This window comes from Myotis lucifugus, unplaced genomic scaffold (genome assembly GCF_000147115.1).
Source record: "Myotis lucifugus unplaced genomic scaffold, Myoluc2.0 scaffold_419, whole genome shotgun sequence".
NCBI lineage: Eukaryota > Metazoa > Chordata > Mammalia > Chiroptera > Vespertilionidae > Myotis > Myotis lucifugus.
This window is the reverse complement of record NW_005871467.1, coordinates 666,330-682,548: the sequence shown is the minus strand read 5'-3', so window position 1 is coordinate 682,548 and position 16,219 is coordinate 666,330. Positions and strand designations below refer to the sequence as shown.

General features: G+C 41.8%; 1 protein-coding gene across 4 annotated transcripts in view; it reads right to left on the bottom strand.

Annotated features, from left to right (window-relative positions):
- The window catches only part of ZBTB1 (zinc finger and BTB domain containing 1), a 32,564-nt gene that overhangs the window by 15,486 nt on the left and 859 nt on the right, over positions 1 to 16,219 (bottom strand). The window contains exon 2 of one of the 4 annotated variants that reach the window (XM_023743917.1): positions 15,493 to 15,575. The exons of the other annotated variants lie outside the window; for them this stretch is intronic. The gene's annotated coding sequence lies outside the window, so the exon portion shown is untranslated. The remainder of the gene's footprint in view (positions 1 to 15,492; positions 15,576 to 16,219) is intronic. 4 annotated transcript variants of the gene reach the window in all.

Genomic DNA, 16,219 nt, shown 5'->3' with positions numbered 1-16,219 from the left:
CTGGGTCAGCGGAGCCGAGAGGCTCCGGCCCGGGATCAAAGGAGCCGAGAGGCCTCCCGGCCCCGGGATCAGTGGAGCCGAGAGGCCTCCTGGCCGCCTGGATCAGCGGAGCCAAGTGGCCTCCCGCCCCGGGATCAGCGGAGCTGAGAGGCCTCCTGGCCGGGTATCAGCAGAGCCTGATGGAAGCCCTGTGTGTTTATGCACCCTGGGGGTGCAGAGGTCCTGTCCTAGGCAGAGGCCTATGGCGAAAATTTCGACTCTGAGAAGCAGCCTACGGGCTGGAAGGCGGCTCCTCTGACCTCAGTGCTGGAGAAGACCATTAAGCAGAAAACTAAAGAAACCGATTTTACATCATTTCCCAGGTGGAGAACAGTTGGCATGTAAGCCCCTAACCAGTGCCCAGCCTCTCCTCTGTCAGTCTATCTCACTCTTAGGTACCATGTTCTTTGTTCTGTCTTAACTGCAACTCATTTTTAAACTAGATTGCTTTTAAAAGAAGACTAAATAAAGTTTCCCTTAAGTTATTTAGGTGGTGCTGGGGCTGCTGGGGGCCTGATAGAAGACACAAACATGCAATGGGGGGCCTGTACCCAGCAGCCCCAAGGCCCACCACCTTGGTGCTGGAGCTGCTGGGGGTATCAGAGACACAAACCCGCAGGCCCGGCACCCAGCAGACCCAAGGCCTTCGTGGCAGAACTAAGGAGCAGCAAGCCAAGCGGTAGGAAGCAGCAAGCAGGTGGGCAGTAACAAGGGAGGGGTCCCGGACTGCAAGAGGGCACATGCTGGGCTAAGGGACCCCCCACCCATCCCCAGTGCACGAATTTCGTGCACCGGGCCTCTAGTATATATATAAAAGCCTAAGTGACGGACTGACCAGTCGACTGGTTGCTATGATGCGCAGTGACCACCAGGGGGCAGACGCTCAACGCAGAAGCTGTCCCCTGGTGATCAGTGTGCTCCTACAGCCAACCTCCCACACTGCGGCCGGCCGGCTAACCTCCCATAGTCCCTCCCCCCAGCCAGCCAGCCAACTTCCCGTGGTCCCTCCTGATCAGCCCCAATTGCTGGCCAGGCCGAGGGACCCCACCTGTGCACAAATTCATGCACCAGGCCTCTAGTTTGAACATAAAAAGAACATTTAACAATAAATACAGAAATAACATGTTCACTCTTCATCCCCAAACCCTTCAAATCTTGTAGTAATTAAGACAGTATCTGACTTTACTTACTTCACTTGTTTTTTACCTGTTCATCACAGATCACACGTGGATCCTTCCCTTTTCCCTACTACTTAAAGACTCATCCAGCCTTCCTTTTCCTGCCTACAGATAGAGTTGTTGCATGGTTAGGGATGCGCATGAAACAGTACTGTTGACATGTACTGGTGAAATGAAGATGGCTCAAGTGAACTACTGCCTTCTGGAAATTGCAACCACTGTGTCTTTTCTATAAACTAGATCAAGTATTTCAAGTAGGTACAATATTTCAACCTTTTCTGACTCAGATATCTGTGCCCAAACTGTGAGGAATCACATTTAGTATGTACCTAAATACAAAAAGCAATTAATGCACAAGATTTTCACTGTGTTATTTATAATTTCAAATGCCTGATAATATGGGAGTTGTTAGTAAACCAAGATAAATCCACACTCTAAAATTCAGTCATGTGATCTTTAAAAACTATATTTATGGCCAAAACCGGTTTGGCTCAGTGGATAGAGCGTCGGCCTGCAGACTGAAAGGTCCCAGGTTCGATTCCGGTCAAGGGCATGTACCTTGGTTGTGGGCACATCCCCAGTAGGAGGTGTGCAGGAGGCAGCTGATCGATGTTTCTCTCTCATCGATGTTTCTAGCTCTCTATCTCTCTCCCTTCCTCTCTGTAAAAAATCAATAAAATATATTAAAAAAAAAAAAAAAAAAAACTATATTTATGAATGAAAACTGTAGAAGAAAATGAGAAAAGTTTGACCTCCCCCCCCCCAATCCCAAGCCTATTTTATGTGGGATCCAGAGACCTTTAATGAATAATAAATCAAAGAGAAAGAGGGATAGATATTATCTCAAAATTTTTTCTAGTAATAAGAGTTGTTTAAAATGAAACGAAGTTGTTCAGAGGATAATGAATGCCCTGTGTGGCAGCAGAGACAAATGTTGCCGAGGACAGTATGGTACAGTGAAGAGCACAGGCTTTGGATCAGACAGACCTGAACTCTAATCTAGAATTTGCTGCCTTGAGTAACTTGTTTGTTCTCATTGACCCCAAGTTTCCTGAACTGTCAAAGTGGGGATAAATAATAATTCAAATAATACATCAAACATGAGAATTCATAGAAGCAATGTTTACAATGTGTACTTGGCATGTAATAATTAATGGAAGTGACAACAGTGGCAGCTGTATGGTTGTGATGCTTATGTAGATAAGCTTAGCTTCCTTCCAAATAGGAGTCTAGCAGTATGAAAGCCAGCAGTTAATCTGTAAAAACTTTCAGGTTTTAAATATCCTGTGCTTGATATAATAACATGAAGAGCTTAAAGGTTCCAAGGACCCTTCTAATTAAATGAAAAGCAGTTTTATGGTAACCAAAATTAAAGCAACAACATAGAAGACCAAGATGAAAGGCACACCTGAAGCTATTGCTGCAATCAATTAAATTTGTGAAAATGTATACATTCTGTGTTAACACAAACACAAACAAATAAGAGCATCGATAGCACTTTAATGTCAACTTATTAATTCAATAAATATTTACTGAATATTGTACTGAGAGTCAGCATAGCACAGGTATTCTGTAATCTCAAGCATATATCATGCAGGTGATTTTTGAATTTTTCTAAGTTAGTGACTTCACTTAACATGTACTCAGTAAAGTGCCCACTCTGTAGAAGAAGGCATTATGCTGTGGAGTACCAAAGGGCTCTGGATCAGATAGGCCTGGGTCCACCTGGGTCCCACTGCCTCCAAGTCTCTCCTCATAGAGCTAGAAGCTGAACAAGTGCTGACTGTGTCTAAAAATAACGTAATACTACAGCTTTGAGGCCGACCTAGAACTGTAGTTTGATCAGTGTCATTATGCAAATGTCCAAGTTCTGGGTAAAAATAATTTTAGGTACACTGACGTAAGAGCAATCATTCACACATTAGTACCAACAACTCTGTTCTTGTTACACCTCATTCAGAAAAACTTTAAGAAGGCTTAATAACACTAAAAGGGAGAGGGGGACAGTCCAGGGTGAGGGATCTAAATTCCTGAGACTTTTAGCTTATCTTGAGAATAATTTTTGCATTAAATTTTTATATTAATTTACTTTTATTAATAACTTTCACTCAAATTCCAAAAGAAGTTTGCTCTCTTTTCAAATTGATATCCTTAATGCTACCAAAACAACTTAGTGAACTTTGTTATAGTAAAGCTTGTAAATAGTTTTAAAGAAAAGAACTGCTGTACTTCAGTTGTTTTTGAAAATTGATTTTAGAAAGAGATAGAGGAAGGGGGAAGATGGAGATGGAGATGGAGATGGAGATGGAGATGGAGATGGAGATGGAGATGGAGAGAGAGAGAGAGAAATTTGTTGTTCCACATACTTTATGAATTCCTTGTTTCTTGAATGTGCCCTGACCAGAGATCAAACCTGTAACCTTGGCTGATCAGGACGATGATCTAACCAACTGAGCTACCCAGCCAAGGTCAGTTTTTCTTGTTTTTATAACTGAAACTGGTGGTGGCTTTTGTTTGTTACTAGCTGCATCTCTGGTAGAACAAATGTATTACAGCCAGAAGCCAGGGGCTTAGGGCTGAGAACAGAAACTTCAAATGAGATTTAAAGGCTAGGACACAAAGTGTGCATGCAGTTCTCCAGGAAGGAAGAGGAGTTAGGTGATGCAAAAATTGTACACTGAATTTTTAAAAATTTAGTCTGGCCCTGACCAGTTTGGCTCAGTGGCTAGAGCGTCGGCCTGTGGACTGAAGAGTCCCAGGTTCGATTCCGGTCAAGGGCATGTACCTTGGTTTCGGGCACATCCCCATTAGGGGGTGTGCAGGAGGCAGCTGATTCATGTTTCTCTCTCATGGATGTTTCTAACTCTCTATCCCTCTCCCTATCTGTAAAAAATCAATAAAATATATTTTTTAAAAATAAAAATAAATAAATAAATAAAATAAAAATTTAGTCTGAAAAAGTTTACCAGCTCACTTTAAATTAAAAAACCACCACACCAAGCACATTAGGCAATTCAGATATTCAGAGACTTTTATAGCTCAGCGAGATCTAATCTAGTCAAAAATTCTTATTTCATATAAGGGCAAAGATCTATGGCTGTTATATAATGTATCAAAGGGTATAGTTAACCGGTAAGGTAGGTATTAGGATTCCTGACCACCCAGATGAGTACTAACCACCACTGTACAGTAGTTACTACATAGTCCTTGGTACTATGCAGTGTGCCCTTCACAAAGAACACAAGGACGCTGCATGAGTCCTTAATACAGGGCTTATTGCCCAGGTGCTCTTGCACCCGTGACTACCCCATCTGAACTGTATCTGTAATATGATTTTTAAAAAATACGTTATTTTTAGAGAGAGCGGGAGAGGGATAGAGAGACAGAAACATCAATGAGACAGAAACATCATCAATTGGCTGCTTCCTGCACGCCCCCTACTGGGAATTGAGCCAGGATATGTGCCCTGACTGGGAATTAAACTGATGACCTCTTGGTTCATGGGTCAACCCTCAACCACTGAACCACACCAGCTGGGCTGTACTATGATTTTATCCATATATTTACATCTAGTTTTATCCAGTAGACATGTTTCCTAAATTATACTGTTTACCAGGTGTACCGGTTAATAATTCGGATTTTATAATCAAATAAAACATGGTAATTTCAAGAGAAACATCAAAAGTGCTTTATTCAAATAATGTCCATTGCTAGCTATACATTTTCCCCACCTTTCAGGTAATTTGTGGATACTGTCCCAACAGAACTTTTCTTGTTTTGAGGCAAACCATTCAGAGACCCAATTTTCCACTTCTTCGTACGTTTTGAAGTGCTGCTCAGAAAGTGCGTGTACCATTGATTGGAACAAGTGGTAATCTGAAGGAGCAAGGCTGGTGAATATGGCAGGTGGGTTAATACTTCCAAGGCAAGGTTTCAGAAATACTTTTCCTTCACAGTTAAATATCTTAAATTGGAAAAAGTTTTGCTGGATGTTCTTTTGCCCTAACCTTAGTCAAATGATAATTTAAGGGTCTATAAATAAGCATATAAAGTGGGTAAAGTAACTTTAAAGTGTCTTTAACTGGTTTTGAAGTGTGTGATGGTGCGTCATCATGAAGCAAAATCACTTTGCTGTCTTCTGGCACATCCTGGTCGTTTTAAAATCAAAGCGTGGTTCAAATTGATTATTTGTTGTCGGTAGCGATCAGTATTAACGGTTTCACCGGGTTTTATTTTTTATTTTTTTAAATATATTTTATTGATTTTTTACAGAGAGGAGGGGAGAGGGGGAGAGAATTAGAAACATCGATGAGAGAGAAACATCCATCAGCTGCCTCCTGCACACTCCCTCCTGGGGATGTGCCCGCAACCAAGGTATATGCCCTTGACCAGAATCGAACCTGGGACCCTTCAGTCCGCAGGCCGATGCTCTAGCCACTGAGCCAAACTGGTTAGGGCATTCACCGGGTTTTAGAAGCTCCTAATACACCACACCTTTCTGATCCCACCAAACGCAGAGCATTGTCTTCTTTCTGAAGCGATTTGGCCTTGCAGTCGATGTTGATGGTTGACCTGAATCAACCCAGGATTTTGTGCGTTTGGGATTCTTAAAAAAATCCACTTTTCATCGCCAATCACAATTCGATGCAAAAAAGACTTTCGTGCCATTGAAGCAACATTTTACTGATGACTTTTCGGTTTTCCATTTGTCTTTCATTCAGTTGATGTGGCACCCATTTTCCTTCCTTTAAAATCTTTCCCACTGCTTGTAAATGATCGGAAATTGTTTACTGAGCAATGTTTAATCTTCTGCAAGTTGTTTTTGAGTTTAACACACATCTTCAACCAATAATGCTTATAATGGTTGATCTTCAAACTTTTTCGGTTGACCTGGACGTTCTTTATCTTTCACATCGAAACCATCACTTTTAAAGCGTTTAAACCAGCGTTCACAAGTATCTTGAGATGGAGCATGTTCACCATAAGCTTCCCGAAGTATACGATTACTTTCAGCAGCACTTTTCTTCAAAATAAAATAATGAATTAAAACTTCCCGCAAATGCTCTTTTTTTGGCACGAAATTCGACATTTTTAAGCGTAAAAATATCTATGATGTTAACACCTTCAGCAAATTTGACATATGAAGTTTTGAAGCTTGCAAGCTATTTCAGTAAATTTCTCACTGACAAAACAAGGTTTCAGAAATACTTTTCCTTCACAGTTAAATATCTTAAATTGGAAAAAGTTTTGCTGGATGTTCTTTTGCCCTAACCTTAGTCAAATGATAATTTAAGGGTCTATAAATAAGCATATAAAGTGGGTAAAGTAACTTTAAAGGAATTTTGGAATTGATCCTGTCTGTAAGGCAAATAATCACTCTCTAATTTGTGTCAGACTTACATTACCAAGGATGCCCCTGAGGACGATTTGCATAGCCTCAGTGAGTCTACAGCAGAGCCCAGCATCAGACTTAATTCAGCATGCTGGTCTCTGAACTACTAATTACCTCTGGATCTCAAAGGACCTTTAAGTATGTATTTCCTTGTACCTATTTCTATGTCTTATCTCATTGAATGTATGTACATGGATTTAATATGAGAGCTACAGGCTAGCTTTTTAAGAAGCCTGAAATGTAATGAAAGGATTCTCTCATGTTTATAAATCAGAGTATCAGAATGTATTGAATACCTACAATATTCCTAATATTGCACAGAGCATTGAGGTAGAGGGTAAAGAAGGATGGTATACAATAGAGCTAATTACAGATAAGGGATTAAATTTTAAACCAAGAAACAATCTGAGAATAATTAAGTACTAAACTATATTGAATAAAGTTCAGGAAGAGTTTAGGAAGAAAAAAGCACAAATTGTACTATAACAGTAGGTTTTAGGAAGGATGTCGGATTTAAGTGAAGCCTTAATGAAGGAGTAGAAAAAAAGGGAAAGCAAAGGGAAAGAAAGGCATTTCGGTAATCTGTATAGGTATCTGTGAATAACTGGGGAAAAGTACACAGCAGCATAAACAAAAGCTTGGAAATGTAATGGGAGGGAAGGCATAATTTGTTTTATTGCCTTACTATCAATGGGCCAGGCTCTAGTCTAAGCAAATGTCTGTGTGCATTTTCATATGTATTATAGACATGTATGTATGCATGTAAATATGTATATAATTTTATCATTTAATTCTAACAAACCCTACAAAGTAGGTAATGTTTCAAGACCCATTTTTCAGATAAAACAGAGGCACACAATATTATATAACCTTCCTAAGGCTACAGAGGACTTGGTGAGATTAGAACACAAGCAGTATGACTCTTCGGCCTGAGATTATGGTCTTGACAATTTTGCCACCTATAAAAATAAGGTCAGCCCTGGCCACTGTGGCTCAATTGGTTGAGCGTCGACCAGTGCACCAAAAGGTTGCCAGTTCAATTCCCCATCAGGGCACATGCCCAGGTTTCGAGTTCGGTCCCAGTTGGGGTGCTTACAGGAGGCAACCAATATTTCGCTCATTCTCTCTCTCTCCCTTCTCTCTCAAATCAATAAAAAAATCATATTAAAAAAAAATAAGGTCACCTCAGTAAAATTCTTTCATAGAATACCATTTTCCAGGGCATACAGTCCAATTTTTAAACTTAATCAAATTTTTTAGGTTTTTCCCTAGAAATTTCTAGGAAGAACCAGTTGTACAGGCTCCCAAAGATAAAAGGTTTCACTTCAAGACACTTAAATGACAGACATGATCAAGTTTAGAAAATTTTGTTCACCTTTTAGAGCACATTCTGGCTGGTTATTAGACTGTACTCTCGATACTTAGTACAGGAAGTTCTGAAATTATAATTGAGTTATGTTCTGAAACTTTATTTTTAAGCTAGTTATTTGAAGCCTGAAGCATATTGCCATAGAAACAATGCTATAAATGGTGGCTGAGTTCTATGCTCACACCCTAAAATCTTAAAAAAATTTTTTTTAAAATATTTTTACTGATTTAGAGACAGAGGGAAAGGGACAGAAAGAGAAACATCAATGGGCTGCCTTCTGCATGCTTCCTACTGGGGATCAAGCCTGAAATACCAACACGTGCCTTGACCAGTAATCAAACCTGCGCTGCGACGGATGTTTAACCAACTGAGCCACACTGGCCAGGGCTCACACCCTAAAATCTTTAAAACCTCTAATGTAGCTAGCTGTATGTTGGCTGTAACAGTGCTAATGTATCACTTACATCATTAATGATAACATAAGTACTGTACAGCAGTGCCTAACTGAACTCTCAAGGACAAGAGTGAGGCTTGCAGGCCTTTGTGTTCTCTGCACACTCTTCCCACATGGCTGGCATTGAATGCATGCTTGTTAAATGAAAGTATTAACTAAGAGCCCAGGAAGCAGACGCCAATAGATTTGAATACCAGTTCTACCACTCAACGTCTTTTCCTTCCAAGCCTACTTTTCTCATCTATAAAATACAGATAATCATACTCCTCATAGGACTTGTATAAATTAGAGAAGACAAAATTCTTTTGTCTTTTCAACCCAATACAATTTTTCTTAAATATTATTGTCATCATTGTAAACACAGTTCATAGAATTTTATAGAGACAAAAAGTTCAGCCTACTGCTTTATAGATGAGAAAACAAACTGAGCCCTAGCTGGTTTGGCTCAGTAGATAGAACATTGGCCTGTGGACTGAAGGGTCCCGGGTTTGATTCCGGCCAAGGGCACTTGCCCGGGTTGTGGGCTGGATCCCCAGTAGGGGGCATGCAGGAAGCAGCTGATCAATGATTCTCTCTCATCATTGATGTTTCTATCTCCCCCCTCTCCCTTCCTCTCTGAAATCAATAAAAAGAAAACAAACTGAGGTCCTAAGAGGTTAAGTAATATGTTCAAAGTCACATCTAGTTTTAGTGGCTGGCAGGCTAGGACCTTGGTCTCCTTAATCCCAGTGTAGGGCTCTTCTTACTATTCCAACTGCAGCCCCCAAGTACAGCATAACTGGCTGCCTGCTTTCTCCTCTGCATCAACTGTTTTACTGAAATATAGAGCTATTCAAATTTCCAAGGGTTGTTTGCACCTACAAAGTGACCTGAGACTGCTGCTTTTGGAGACTGTGGTTTGCTGGTCAGTGTTTTTCTGTCTCCTTGCTTGTCAAGCCAACAGCTGTCTCTTCTAAAAGGTGTGAACTCTTGTTGCCCACCATTTCAATCTGTTATGGGTCATAAAATTAAGACAAAAACTCACTGAAACAATCTATGTAAATAATTTTCTATGAGGACCTAGGGAAGTGCGCTATGAGTAAGATAAGGTTTTAATTCCTGCATTTTGTTTCACCTATTTTTAATTGTAGATAAGCAACAAATTGCCTTACTCTTTTGCTTTCAGCCCAGGGCTCCTGATAAACTTGTAAGTGAGGTGTTTCTGTAGTTCAGCTGCATTACAGCTCTAGGAAATTAATCCACACAGAAAGCAAAGGGAACAGAGTGGCTTCTGGAATATTCCTCTCTCCCCCAAGAGTGGAGTAGGAAAAGTATTTAATCCAAATAGTCTCTATTTTGATCGGTTCATCCCAAAGAGGCAACATGGCATCTTCTGACCACCAGAGGGCATTGTGTGAACAGTAAGCTTCTCAGCAAAAAACAGCTTGACCAGAAAGTCCCTTTTTGCAGGTGGCATTCATATTCTTAGAGTTCGTTCTGTGGATTTTCTATTCCAAGTACTCACTCTGTGACTGTGACTGCTCCTCCACCTGTATTCTCTATCTTAGCTGGCAACATTATGCACTAATCATGCAGAGTACTTGGAAGTCACCTGGGACTGCTTACCCATAATTACTAGGTAAGTCTTGCCCATTTTTCTCACTAAATATTTCTCTAATCTGCCCCTCTAGTCCATCACTACCTTACCTGAACTCCACAGGCCTCTATCATCACTCCTGAGTTATTACAACAGGCTCCTTTACTGACCCCTCACCCTCAGACAACTCATGAAGAAAATAAGATCATACCATTCTTCTGCTTAAATACCTCAACAGTTCCCTTCACATGTCCTCAGGCTGAAGTACAAGCTCCTTAGCTAGGCATACAATGCCCTCCCCATCCACCCATCTAGTCTTGTTTGGCTATTTCCTGCTTCAAACTTCATGTTCAAGCAGCATAAAACTGCTTGTCTACCCAGCACCCCCCATTTCTTCATGTATTTTTTTTACCTCCATTTTTAGTCATACTGATTGGTTCTTCTGTCTCCCATGTATCATTTAATAATCAGTTTACCACCTCCTCCAGAAAGCCTTCTGTAACACCTCCTTCTCCCACTATTTTAGGTTTTGATATTACTGTGTATTATCTTATTTTGCACTTATTACACTTTATTTTTTAATCATCAGAACAGCAACATGAAGTGGATGTTAAAGCACAGACTAACCAGAGTGGGTTCAAATTCTGGTTCTGCCACTTGTTAGTATGGCCCTGAGCAGGTTATTTAACCAACTTGTACCTCAATTCTTTTTTTTTTTTAAATGTTTTTATTGAGTTCAGAGAGACAGACAGACAGAAACATCAATGATGACAGAGTATCACTGATCAGCTGCCTTCTGCAAGCTCCCCACTGGGGATCAAACCCACAACCCGAACATGTGGCCTGACTAGGAATAGAACCAGGGACTTCTTAGTTCATGGGTCGATGCTCAGCCACTGAGCCACACCGACCAGGCTCAATTCTTATTTGAGAATGGGAATGGGAATCTTTTCTACCATTTAGACTTATCATAAGACTGCCTGTCACGGATTAAATGGTAAATAAGAATCAGCTACCAAAATTTCCTGTGTTGGTGTCCCCTCTAGATTATGAGCAACTTAAAGGCAAAGACTTTGGCTTATTTCTCTGCAACATAACATGTATTCAGTAAAGGCTGCTGAATGAGTAACTGGTGAGGCAGTTCTCTGATGATGGGAAGGCCTACCCTGTTTCCTTTTCAGCAGATCCACACATATTTTTAAATTGTGTTGTTTCTAATTTTATAGCTGATATTTTAAGTATATTTTTATTGATTTCAGAGAAGAAGGGAGAGGGAGAGAGAGATGGAAACATCAATGATGAGATAGAGTCATTGATAAGCTGCCTCCTGCATGCCTGAAATCCGGGTATGTCCTCCTGGTTCATAGGTTGAGGCTCAACCACTGAGCCATGCCAGCTGAGCTAGCTGATATTTTAAATGTCTAACTCTAACCAAAATCCTAAAAACTTTCACACTTTTATCTACCTGAAAGTCAATAAGCCTGACTGGGGTGGCTCAGTTGGTTGAGCATAGTCCCATGCACCAAAAGGTTACCAGTTCAATTTCCGGTCAGGGCACACGCCCTGATTGTGGGCTCATCCCCCAGTAGGGAATGTGCAGGAGGCAGCTTCTAGATTTTCCACTCTCACACCCACATTTCTCTCTCTGTTCCTCTCTAAAAATCAATAAAAATACATATTTTAAGAAGTCAATGAAATGAAACCAATAGAGTATCATAAAGTGTGTTCATTCTAAGAAGCTTAACTCATTTTTTAATCCTTAAATCTTTTTAAGATCCCCCTCATCCTTACAGCACCTAACACTGTATCATGCTTTCATACATGCTATTCCCTTTGCTTAGAGCTTTTTCTATGTCCAGCTCATTCTCAGACACCTCTCTGCTGTGCTTCTAAAACAGCCTGTACCTACAACTAGAGGGAGACAAATCATGTATCATTCAAACTGGGATACTATATCCATCACCACACTGATAACAGGGGATTATAATTATGTAGCTCCCCTGCTTTGCTGCAAGCTCCTTGAGATCAGGGCACTGTTTTAGTCATCACTGTATCCCTCCCTGAGCCTGATATTTGGTTGATATTTGATCAGTTTTTGAATAAATGTTAAAGTAGATAAATTTTATTTTGCTTATCTTTTTTTTTTGCACTATTTCAATCATGGCAACTTTTATATAAAGGGTCAGGCAAAAATAGGTTTACAGTTGTGAGTTTGTGAAACAGAGTTTACTTATATTATTATTTACTAGTGGCCCGGTGCACAGGGTCCGGCCGGCCCGCCCTGATGGGGGCCATCAGGGTCGGGCCAGCAGGGGCGGGGGCACCATGGGAGGTTGTGGGGGGGGCTGATTGGGGCCCCGATCTGGCTGGTTGGCCACCGCAGTGTGCATCATAGCAACTGGTCGTTCCGTCGTTCGACTTTTATATATATTGATTATTGTATTGTTCTCCCATACTAACAACTATAAACCTACCTTTTTACAGTGGCCAAAAACTTAAAAAGCAATTTCCCATGCATTATACAACTGATTCTCACATCAACCCTGAGGTGGGTATTTTTATTAACTTCATTTTGTAAATAGGAAACAGGTTCAGTGGCTGATATCAAATGCTCATATTACAAGATGTGGCTCAAACTCTTTTTTACATCTGAGCCCTAAGTCTCAGTTTTTATAAACTAGACAACACTCTGGCAATGACAATGAACTCCAGTGTCCCTTTGGAATGAACATTCTAAGTCTTGCAGAGTCACCCCATTTTCAAAGTGCCCCATATGGCAAGTAGAATGCCCTGCCTCTTCCCCACCTCCTCTTCCATCTGCTGACACCCACTGCTTATCAGGGCAAACCCTTCTGTACACTAAAGAATTAAAGTGGGGATGGAGCACTTCAGTTTTCTCTGAAAAGGATTACATACATCTTGGACAATGAACAGAAAATTTGGTTGGTGATTTAATTCTTTAATTTCCCAATTTTGTTTCTGAAAATTATTTTAAACTCATAGAGCGGTGTAAAAAAAAAATGCGTCTCCAACACACTCAAATAACCAATGTTGTGATTAAATGTGTATGCACTATTTTGTTTTCAGAACATCATCAACTTCATCACAGCTCATTCTTCTTAAATCTACCAGGCTAAGTAACATGTGACTCTGTACTTGCACTAAGATCACTTGTAGTTACCATATAAGCCACAATATATAGTTAGAAATCTATCTTAAATATGTACCATCTCCTTCTATGCCACATCTGAAACCACCGTCATTAATCCCCTTCTTTCCTCTAATTTCCTTTCCTTCATGTTTGGCATGCTACCTCTGAACAGAGGAACCCCGCATCCCACAGCAGCACAGGAGATCTTGGCAGTCGTCTTCATGGCAACTATACCCACTCCTTCCCAACTTATAAATTATGAAATGACCTACAATGTGAGGGTTTGGTTTGGTTTTAATGAGTTTGGCTGGCATAAATCAATCCGTGAGCAGCTGGACATCAACATTACTATTAAAGTGTGAGAACTAACACTAGCCTACCAAGGTACAGTAAGCACTTCATAAGGACAGACCTAAAATAGAAGCCCTGTTATATTTAAACTCGCATGCTTGTTACTTAATTACAGAATTTCAAATCAGCCCAATGCAAAACATTTCCTTTTCCTCTACCTGGCCAATTCTCACCAATCTGAGTAGCGAACAGAGAACATGAGCCCGTGAATCATCTGACAGGCCATCCCTAGGCAGGATGAGGCATACACAGCAGCAGTTAGGATCAAATCTTGTTTTCTCTCATTTTAAACAAGGAATTGACTATTATAACAGTGATTATGTATGGGAGGTGGGAGTCAGAATGACTTTTATTTTTATATTTTATGTACTTCAATGTAGGTTGAATTTTCACAAAGAGCATGGATTTATAATAAAGTATTTCCATTTTTTTAATTAAAAAATTTTTTTTATTGCATTCAGAGAGGGAGAGGGAGAGAGAGAGATGGAAACATCAATGATAAGAGAGTTGTTTGGCCGCTTCTTACATCGAGCCCACAACCCAGGCATGTGCCCTGAACGGGGTATCGAACCGTGACCTCCTGATTCATAGATCGAGCCTCAACCACTGAGCCACACCAGCTGGGCAAAGCACTTCCATTTTGAGAGGAAAAAAAAGGGACATGAATCACTTTTAATTTGGTTCATATAAGAATATTAGAATAGACCTGGTCAGAGTGGTTCAGTTGGTTGCAGTGTCATCCGTACACTCTCACATCGGATGTCTCTCTCTCTCTCTCCTCTCTCTCTAAAATCAATAAAAGCATGTGGAGTGTGGATTTAAAAAATTTTTAAAGAGTAATAGAATAAATAATTTCAATATTTTATGGTAAGGGATATTAGCACAAGAAAATATCAGGAGAAAACATCCTATAGAGATCAAAGTGACCTCTCAAGCAAAGGTTTTTCAACTATACCTCGATTTTGGGGGAAGACAACAGATTGTAGCTCAAAAATAAAAATCTATGGAACACTTTCTGCATTTTATCCCAAATGGTTTCCTCCCCATTTGAGCCAGAAGGTTAGTAGCAAAGGCTTAGCGCTTTTCCTAGCTGGAGGAGAGGCCTGAAAGCAGGCACTTCTTTTCTCCTACACATTAGAATGGGAAATGGTGCTAAGTACAAAAGTATAGTGGTGTTAACGCAAAATCAAAACACAAGGTCCAGAGCAAGTGGCTGAGGCTGTGTTCATGCCCTGGGAAGGTCCTGGTTAAACATTGTTTCTGTTTTCTCGGACAATGATGCCCCAGCCCCACCCCAAGGTAGGCCACTACATAGGAGTGGGAAGAACAGAAAGGCTTCAGGAGGACTGCTCAACCTGAGTTAATCTATGAGATGAAATCTGGTCATAACAGACAAAAGTGCTTTTAAAAGAAATATAAGATGTTATCTGAAGGCTCTACTGCGAACTGTCCTTATCAATCTTTGGAGGAGCATTTCTTTGCCACTATGCTTTAACTTTCTCTATTTAAGATGATGACGCTCCCATCTGGCTCCCAAAGCCATTCAGTTATTATTGAGACTTGATCAGATATCCAGCAAGTGATGTGGAGGAAAGTTTTGAGGTTCTGCTGGCCAGTCCTCAGTCAAGCTCCATCACTTTGTATCCCAATTCTCCCCATCATATCCATCCAGCTGCAATGACAGAGTTTCACAGACTCTAAATGCACTGTTTCAAATGAGAAGGCAGTGATTGCTTTGAAACTGTAAGAACTGCATCCTTCTCCGAATCTGCTCCAGAATGGCCTGAACTTCAGCGCAAGAAACTGATTCTAGGTCTCCCCCAAAAGCCTGGACCAACCCTTGGGTGTGAGTGTCAAAGGGAAATCTGTTCCTGGAACAGCTGTCCTGCCGTGATACACTCTGTAGGTGGGAATACACGTGGGCCAGGGGAGACCGTGCAGGTACCGACCGCGCGGATGGAGGGATATTATTACACACACACCGATCTCCTACCGCCTCCAGCAAACATCAGGGGCTTTCACCGACAGCTCCCGACGCTCCTCTCCCGGGAAATGTCATGTCAACCTCTCGGATCACATGCAGACAGATGCGTGGTTAGATAGAACGGGAGAGTGGGAGGCGGCTGAGCTCAGATCCAAGCCTCCACGCCTCAGCGGCGACGACTCCGCTCCCCACCCCGCGCCCTCGGCGAACACGGACACAACTTCTAGAAAGCGCCCACCCTGGAGCGAAAGCACTTCTCCCAGGAAAGAGATCCTTTCCGCTGAAAATCCCCAAACCCGAGACCCGACACTTTCTACTAAACAAAAAGCTTGTGTGCCGGCAAGAGGGGGTGGGAAAGAGCGTGGCAAGAATTTGCGCGGCTTTCCGCCTCCTCCTCGGAGCGCGCCCAAGTCTGCGGCCTCGGCGCCCGGACGCTTCCCCTCCCACCCGTCGGGGAGCCGCCGCGGCGAGGAGAGAAGCGGGCTCCGGGCACGTCAATCAGCCGCGTCCGCCCGCCTTCCGTCTACACCTCCCCTCCCTTCCCCCCCTCCTCCAAAAAATAAAGGCAGAGAAAGAAAGGGAAAAGGAGGCGACTGATGCGGGAACTCGTCTCCAAGGGGGCTCCTGCTCCGACCCCGGGAGGCCTCACGTCCCGGACCCGCGCGCGGCGGAATGCTGGACGGGGGAAGGCGACCAGCAGCCGCCCCGCCGCCCGGACCTCACGG